Below are 9,801 nucleotides of genomic sequence, written 5' to 3'. Positions count from 1 at the left end.
TAGATATGACAAAAATGGGCTCATAAAAAGTAGACTATAACTTATATCCCTGATGTTATTAAGACAAATCACTTTGAAACTTTCCCAATCCAGAACATTTATGTGATTAACTGGAAATTCTTAAATACATGAGGAACTTGTCTCTGTACTTAATTTGGGCCAGTAGTCTCTCATCATCACCACATGTGTTGGCTTGTCTGTTTGTCTATCAATGAATGATATAGACAGCCTGATTAATAACATCTTCTTACCAGAGCCTTCAATTCTTTGTGAAACTTAGGCTATTTCCCCCACTCTTCCTAGTTTCTTTACTTTCACACTCTTCCCACTCAATTTACTATCTCTGAGTTTTTGTTTTCCTCTTCTACTTAGCCTATTATCCAGATCCCAACAACAGAGAAATCCTGAAAAAAAATATTGTCTTTCCATTCCTATTTTTGATACTTATTCTTCTGCTTTTGAAGCATAAAATATGTTAGGAGCAAACCTGGAAAAGAAGGCTGAAGGCTCTTACCTATGAACAAGTACTAACCTTGTTATACTTTTAAAAGTTTGCACTCCCCTATCCCAACATGCTTCTCTTAATTATACTGAGGAGAATGCAATTTTTCCCAGAAGACTTGTAATAATTTTCCAGAGTCATTCTTCTTTTAAGATACCCAGTATCTGGAAATACAGTTCTTCTCATTTGGACTTACTGAGGATAGGAAAATGTGGGTTATGATGTTACAATCTGTGTCTCTGGTAATTCCAGGAATATGCCTAGTCCTTTCATCTCAGTGTTGTTTCCTTTTCCCCTTGCAGTGAAAATTGAGCATAAATATTCCTCACTAAAACAAGTGTGAAATTCTCCCTAGTTCCCCAAGTTTAGAACAAGACTCTGGGATACATAGGCTAAATATTATAGTGATGCCATTGATAATCAATTTTGACCTGCTGGGAATTAAGTAATAGTTCCAACATCCAAACTAAGAAAGAGGTTGTATTTTAGATATCTTTGTAAAGAAGTGAAGAAAGGTTTCCACCATTCAATAGGATTTCTAGTTTCTATCATGTGAGAACCATCCCTTTCTCAGATCTGGGATTTCATTAATTTATCTTTCCTTTGGTTAACTGTCATAATAGTCTATTTTTCATATTAATATTAAAACTTCCATAATTACTGTTAAGTTGTGGTTAAGTCAACCACTGCTTAATAAAGAACCTTGATTATAAATCAATGTTGACTATGCATCATTCCTATCAGGAACTAGTCATTTCTGATTCTTGAAACCATTGTTCTACCAATTCTGGGAGAAAGAAGTAGTTCATCTATTATGCAAATGGTAGCATATTTTCCCTCTGTATACTGGTATTATGACGTCAATGTGTGTATTGTAGTCACTATTTGCTGTAACATTCATTGATTTGGATTCCAAAGGAATCTTTCATGGGATGTGTAAATCTAATTCCCAAGGATAACACTAAGTGTTAAACCCTGTAGAATTTCACTTATGCATGGCCACACTAAAGTCATTGAGGATGTATGTCTGCCAATAGCAAATGTACTTTAGGCTCTGAATGGATCAAAGTCATTTCCTTAGGAACTTGGCATAATATCTAATAAAAGAATTTCTTTAGCTTCTGGTAAAATGTTATCTCCAAGATTACCGACCTCAGATCTCACGGAAACACATGTTCCTGCCCTGGGAAATGAAGTAAAGCAGTATGTTTCTCCCGATCTGCGCAAATCTGGCGTGAAGCTATTAGCTCTTTGAGTAACATATAAATAAATGATTGCACATCCTTGAACATTTGAGTGTGTTGTTGAAGTAGTTTTTCTATAAATCAGGAACTTGAGACTTGGAACTAAAAGTAATAAAAGCAAGGAAAAATACTTCATGCAGGACATTTTTAAAAAATGAAATGATCTTCAATACTGTTGCCCTATACATAGGGTTATTTAAGAATGACCAGCCCAAGATATACTGATAACAATGCATATACTATAATCTCTTACAATTTAACCTCCTCCAACCCCAGAAACTCTGCAAGCACATGGTAATGTGGGATTTTCCCTCAAGGTGAAATTAAGCCCATTTAAGATTATTCTAGAAAGTTTCATACAAGGAAAATTGGTTACTGTAACAGGATCTTGGTTGAAAGTCTATCTTCTGAGTCCGATTTCTATGGTGCTTTGCCTCTCTGGAATGCAAGTACCCAGAGAAGTTGCTGTATTGCCTGTGTTTGATCCCAGAGTGGTTCTTACCAATGACCACAGCCAAAAAACCACAGTGGCCTTGAGGGAAGGGAACACTGATGTCTAATGTGCAACTTTATCCTACGCAGAAAGACACTTTCTCTTTAGTTTCCCACAATCCAGGAGTGGTCATCAATATATTTTTTAAAAGACTACATGAAGTTTCCTAGAAAAGAGAAGGAAAGAAGCAACCAGAAAACTAGAAGTAGTGTTTTGCTGAGCTTACACAGTGTGAACTTTTGGCTACTTCTCTCTTTTCTTCATAACACAGTTCTGTGAACCACAGAGGACGAAAGCTTAGAGTCATTTTAACTACTTCCTGTCATTTTCTATGAATGGATATATTCTGCCTAGGCAATAATCTCTTGCAAATGTTCCCAAATATTTTTTACATATTTGTCGCCTCATAAATTTATATTTCTCAGTTCTTCCTATAGGCTTCTTCTACCGAAAGTACATCTTCAATATTGAACCTCGAACCATCTTTCTAAAGAAAAGTTTTTTGTCATCCACATGTTCAAAAACCTTCACTGGCTCTTTATGCATTTGAAGTTATAGCTCTTAATATGCCATCAAAGTGTTTAGCTCTAAGACCAACTGTCTGCTCTTTACGTAAACCATGTTTCAACCCAACACAAATTTTTACTATTTAAAATATGTAAAAGATGAGTTCTTGCCTTAATAGCTGATCATATTTAGTTTCCTCAGGCATGAATAACGTCCCTATGATTTTAATTTATTCATTAAAATATTACTGCTAGATTACCACTTGGGAACTCAGACTATAATATTGTCATTCTCTCTTTTGGTGCCTTACAAAATATCTTTTCACTTACTAAATACTTGCTGATTGCATGAATACCAGTTATTTCATTAAAGTAATACATTGCATCATAATGTAATTTTAAAATTAAACTTTAAGAAAATACTTTTAATGATTTAAATGCTTCAAAATTATTTTATCAATAAGAAAGTTTTGTTTTATTAGATTCTATACTCTGAATTATTAGCAAAAGAGAAACAAAATAAAATATTAAAATTCAAATTTAAAATAAGTTTTAATACTAGAAAAACAAACACCAAATGTAAAATGGAACTTATATCCAACTTTTTTTGACTACAATATATATTTCGGATGTTCAAATGAGTGATTACAAGAAAGTCTTCCACATTATAGGTTAGTAGTCCTTCTGCCATTGATAACTACATTATGAGGCTTTCTTACTTATGCACAATAGACACAAGATATGGAAAACTGGAATGCAAAAACTTTTCCCTTGTCAACACCATAGTGTTTTGTAATGAGAATGAAACATCTTGGATCCACAAGAAGACTATCAGGTGCCAGGTTTTTACCAACATGTATAGCCCATGGCTGGAGTGGGGTTAGAAACTACCCACAACTTTGGCTTGGTAGTGAGGAATCCAGAATGGTGTTGCATTTTCTTAGGCTTGTATAAGAAAAACTGTGGACCACCTAAGACATCTGTAGGGAGCCCTCTAAAAGTGGTACAAGGCAGAGATAATGAATCATTACTGGGAAGTAGCTAAATAGGTGAATTTAAGGCATTTTCTTGAAGCATCATGGTTTTATAAATTTATGTAGGGGTTCCTTGGATCTCATCCTTTCCAATAAAAGGCATGGAGTTATTTAGATTTCATGAGACCTAGGAGAACGAGTATGGGATTGGGAAAATAAGACATCTGTAGTTGCAAATATTGAGTTTGGAGGCACATGGTCCAGAGCCGTATGTTACAGATAAGACACCCAAACAGCCAGACAACATCAGATACACCTCAGCAGTGAACAGTGCTTGAAACATACTGCTCTGCTAACTCCTTAGAAGTTGAGAGAAGATAACAGAAGTCTTGTGTGGGTCTGTAGAATCAGTCTTCCCTCTGCACCGCATGGTTGTATAAGTCAGTTTGGAGATTAGAAGGGAAAGGGAGGGTGCCAGAAACCTGGAAGGTTGAATATTTGCCTCACATATAGTTTGTCTCCAAAATTCTGAACTAACCGAAGAAACTAGTCAAGTTAGTCTAGCAAAAGTAGAATAGATTTAATTAACCCTCTACTTGTGCCTCCTCCATAAACAAGAGATAGCATTAATTGAAGAAAACAAAACAAAGGTACTTGTATATCCCTGTCAGCTTGTAATGTCATTATAATAATCTTCTTCATATTGGTAAGGCTAGAAAACCCTTACCAGGTCAACGTCCCTGAATCAATTAGGACTTTATGGTTGGGGTAGGCTGCATAATGTCTCCCAAATATGTCCAGGTCTTAATCCCCAAAACTTGGGATTATATTGTTTTATATGGCAGAAAGGGACTTTATGTATGTGATCAAGTTAAGGTTCTTGAGATGGAAAAATTATCCTCCGTTATCCCATCCGGCCTCATGTAACCACAAGGATCCTTGAAAGAGAGAACAGGAGGTCAAGTGCTGGGAGTGGGGAGAGTGAAATGATCTAAACTGCTGGCTTGGAAGTTAGGTGGAGATAGACTTTAGACACTGGAAAAGACAGGAAATTGTTTGTTTGTTTGTTTTTCTTACAGGCACCAAAAATAATGCAGCCCTGAAAGCACATTTTAGACTTCCAACCTCCAAAACATAAAATAATGCATTTCTATTCTTTGAGGTCACTGAGTTTGTGGTAATTTGTTATAGCAGCAATATGAAACTAACACACTGTGTCTAGAAATAGTTTTCAATTTCTTCCACAGAGAATTGGGTATTCAGTTCCCATTTCAGCCACACACACAGAGCACAAGTGGGGAAAAGTCATAATTCTTTCTTCAGCAACAAGCAGAGCCATATTTTTACAGCATAACTACACACTTCGCTTTCTGTACCAAGCAGTGTCATTTTTCAACAACTATTGAGAAAAATAACGATGTAACAGAAAGCTAGATAAATGCATGAATAGCAATGGACCTTAGGATACAAAGTAAAAGGTTCACAAAGGTTAGATAATGCCAGCGCATTAATAGATTAAGAATATTTCATATTGCCATGTTTCATAATAGCCATCTTTGACCACAAAGATATATTTGGGTTATCTATAATTTATTATAAGACTTCAGAAAATATGTCTGAATACATTGCCCATAGTTTTAGCTATTTTTGTACATAACAATGTCAAAGTGCACTAACTTCAGAGAAAAATAAGGCTACAGATTATTTTAAATTAAAAAACTCCTATTTTTCATTAAAATAAGAACTTGCATTTCTGTGGAGCAAAACATAAATTATTTGCCACAAAAACAAAAGCAAACAAAAAGCTGGAATGTGTCATTATAGGGAGATTATGCCATCCTAACATGTTCAGCTGTGAAATTTGTATTTCAGATGTGGCCATGCAGAATTTAGAATCATATTGGGTGAACATCTATTCTTTTAATGAACATATTGATTAAAACTGAACTTAACTCTCTTTCTTTCATGAAAAGCAGAGAAAGATGTTGCTACTGTGGGGCAGCATGCATTAAAACATTCCATGGGTGGTACTGGATGGCTGTAACTGGCTGCTACTTTGGTCTGTGGGTGTACAGGAATAGTGAGTTGTACCTGACATTCAGTCTTCTAAGGGTAAATGTCTGGGATAGATACTGGGTTGAATTCAACCACTTATGAGTACCAGCAGATCTCATTATGAAGTGTCTGCTCTTGTATTCCCAACAGTAAGGCTTCCGTCAACCTTAAAACAAGTAATTGAAAACTATTCTATGAAGGGAGATACCAGTATTATAGTTTAGCAGGTGTTATTGGTTACCCACTGCAGGATATGGTTTGTGCCTTATTTTGCTGTTGTGAACTATGTTTACTGGAAAGAATATAACCAGAGCATCACAAAATAGTTTTAATCCCAACAGCATATAAATGTTTTACTGGTCTAATGGATGAATAATCACTTTTCACTTGTGAGAGTACATACTGAAAAGTGTGTGTGTGTGTGTGTGTGTGTGTGTGTGTGTGTAAAACTCAAATATTCAATTTTTGCATCTAGTCAATAAAACATAAATTTGTTCAATGTTGTGAGGACATTGTAATCTTGTGATCAAAAAAAGTTAGGAACTATAGTTGAAAAATCCATGCTTCAGAGTCTAACCCCCTTAACAATCCTTGACATGGTTAGTTATTTGCATTTTATAGAAGAGAAATATAGTTGAGTGATTGTCTAGCCACCTAAGTAAGCGTGAAATCAAGGTCATCACCATGTTTTTCCCCTTTATTATAAGACATAAAATGCTACATCAAAAGACAAGAGTGTTATAGGATTAATTATAGAGGAAAACACTCTGCAGTACAAAGTAGAAGGAAAACCTTAAATTTGAACAGGAAAAGGCTTCTCGAGATTGACTACATTTCAGCCTCACTGTAAAGAAGGAATAGGATTTAACTCGATATTTCGCATAACGTCAACATTGCTGTTGCACATGGTATCATTTACTATGTTGTTGGGTTTTTTAATTGCTCTTTCAGGCAATGCTTCTTTCTTATTCATTTATCCTTGATACCTACTTATTTTCTTCTACTGTTATTCTTTCCAAAATACCCACTTCCTGATTGTTTTCAGAAAAGATCCCTCAGGTCTTACAAGCATGAAGTTATCTTTGAGAAAGCATCATGTTTAAGTGTTATTCTTTAGCAAAATACACATTTTTGATGTTTAATAAATTTATTAGAAAGAGTAAACTTAAAACTTTACTGACCAAATTATTGAGGGTGAGGACATGGGGAAACTACAAATCTACATACACCTACCAGGCAACCCAGATATTGTGCTTCTAAGAATTTACACAAATTAAACAAAGACACGCCCAAGCATTTGTACATGAATATATATAGAAACTTTAAATTTATAATAACCCCAAACTGAAAAGAAATCAAATGTCAGTGGATGAATGGGTGAATTGGTCTATGCATTTCATGGTATATACTTGGTAATAAAAAGAATGAATTATTGATACACACAATAATATGTAAAGATTTCAAAATAATTATGCTAAATATAAGAAGCTAGACCAAAAAAAAAAGAATGTATAAAATTAATTTATATGATACCCTAGAAAATTGGGACCAAAAAAATCAGTTGTGAAAGAAACCAGATCAGTGGCTGGCTGAGAATGGGAGGTGGGCCATGGCTGATTACAATGAGGCACAAGGAAACTTGTAGGGGCAGTGGAAATCTTCATTGTCTCGATTGTGGTGATGGTTTCAGGATATATTAATTTGTCAAAATTGACCAAGCTGTACACTTTAAATATGAGCAGTTTATTGTACTGCATTTATACCTCATAAAGTTCTAGTCCTTTAATTTTTTTAGTTTTTTTCCAAATTTTTATTAAAATTCTAATTAGTTAACATATAGTCATTATTGGTTTCATGAGTAAAATTTAGTGATTCATCACTTTCATATAACACCTAGTGCTTAACACAGCAGGTGTTTAGGGTCCTAGTCTAAAGCTAAGAGTTTTACCAGGAAAGCCATTCTAGTTCGACCCTAGACTCCAGATTTTTTTCTTCTTCTTCGCTTTAGGAAGTTTTGAAAAGTGCTGCTTGTTGCTTGGTTTCTGTCACTCAGCTAATCTTTCTGATTTAGCAGGTAGCCCCAGGAAAATAGATTCCAAATGCAGGGCTCACACCTCTATTTGTTCTTTGTCTCGGATTTTGCTACCTTATTATGTCTCTAGTTTCCTTCCTTCCTTCCTTCCTTCCTCCCTTCCTCCCTTCCTCCCTTCCTTCCCTCCTTCCTTTTCCTTTTCTTTTTCTTTTTCCTTTTTCTTACTTTTTCTTTATCTCTTCAGATTTTCTTGTTGTTTTCATTGATAGTCTAAATTTCATAACTCTCCACTACCAGAATATTAATTCCCTTTGTTTAGATGACTTTTCAATATTATTTACATTTGATGAACTTATTTAAAAAATGTATCTCGAAACTAATAAAAATAAATTTAGAAAAAAATTAGAGAACATAAATTCCAAATACTACTTTACAAATACAATAAAAGATTTAATTTTTAATCAAAACAAGTTATTTATCAAGATAACTGCTTCTTTGTGTAGTGCAATAACAATTTTATGGACTTGATAAAGGTTAATTAAGTGATTGCTTCTAGGATCAATTTTCCTTTCTATATTATGACCCAAGTAAATTGGAACACTTTCTTTTTTCTTTTTTTTTTTTTAAAGATTTTTTATTTATTTATTTGACAGTGATAGAGACAGCCAGCGAGAGAGGGAACACAAGCAGGGGGAGTGGGAGAGGAAGAAGCAGGCTCATAGCAGAGGAGTCTGATGTGGGGCTTGATCCCATAACGCTGGGATCATGCCCTGAGCCGAAGGTAGACGCTTAACCGCTGTGCCACCCAGGCGCCCCTGAAACACTTATTTTCTAACACTAAGCAAAGTATACACTACCCCACCCCTCCACAGCACTGGCCGAGTGTTTTAATAGTAATGTGTGCCCTAGGCATTCTTAAAACTTCCTTCTTGGGGCACCTGGGTGGCTCTGTTGGTTAAGCATCTGCCTTTGACTCAGGTCATAATCCCGGGCTCCTGGGATCCAGCCCTGCATAGGGCCCCCCACTCAGCTGGGAGTCGGCTTCTCCATCTGCCCCTGCTTGTGTTCTCTCTCTCGCTCAGTCCTTCTCTGAAATAAATCAATAAAATCTTTAAAAAAAACAAAACACAACTTTCCTTCTTGGCATGCTTAAATGTATCCATATCACATATAAAGTTTACATGTTTGTTGTAATTTTTGAAAATATTTTAACATCTAAATTTAAAAACAACATGACCATAAATCTAAACTCCATATTTTTGAAAATATAATAAAAATTTACATGTGCAAGATGATGATTTTAAACACTTACACATTTATTTCTTTTTACTTAACATTTAACTTGATACTTTAGAGCCAATACGTCCTTAGGACTAAACAGTTTTACTTCAATGATAAAAAAGAGTGTATAACATTAAAAATTAATGGGAATATATTTTCTTATTTTTAATCTAGTAATTGCTCTAAATTTCAATTTTCTTTTTTTAAATTTTTTAAAAGATTTTATTAATTTGTAAGAAAGAGACAGAGAAAGAACACAAACAGGGGGAGCAGCAGGCAGAGGGAGAGACAAGTTCCTCACTGAGCAAGAAGCCCAATGCGGGACTTGATCCAGGGACCCTGGGATCATCACCTGAGTCCAAGGCAGACGTTAACTGACTGAGCCACCCAGGCATCCCTACTATAAATTTCAATTTTCTTTTATTTTTAATGATTTTTTATTATATTATGTTAGTCACCATATAGTACATCCCTGGTTTTTGATGTAAAGTTCGATGATTCATTAGTTGCATATAATACCCAGTGCAACATGGAATACATGCCCTCCTTACTACCCATCACCAGTCNTACCCAGTGCAACATGGAATACATGCCCTCCTTACTACCCATCACCAGTCTATTCCATTCCTCCACCCCCCTCCCCTCTGAGGCCCTCAGGTTGTTTCTCATAGTCCATATTCTCTCATGTTTCATTCCCCCTTCTGATTACCCCCC

Source organism: Ailuropoda melanoleuca, chromosome 11 (genome assembly GCF_002007445.2).
Source record: "Ailuropoda melanoleuca isolate Jingjing chromosome 11, ASM200744v2, whole genome shotgun sequence".
Taxonomy (NCBI): domain Eukaryota; kingdom Metazoa; phylum Chordata; class Mammalia; order Carnivora; family Ursidae; genus Ailuropoda; species Ailuropoda melanoleuca.
This window is presented reverse-complemented; position numbering follows the sequence as displayed.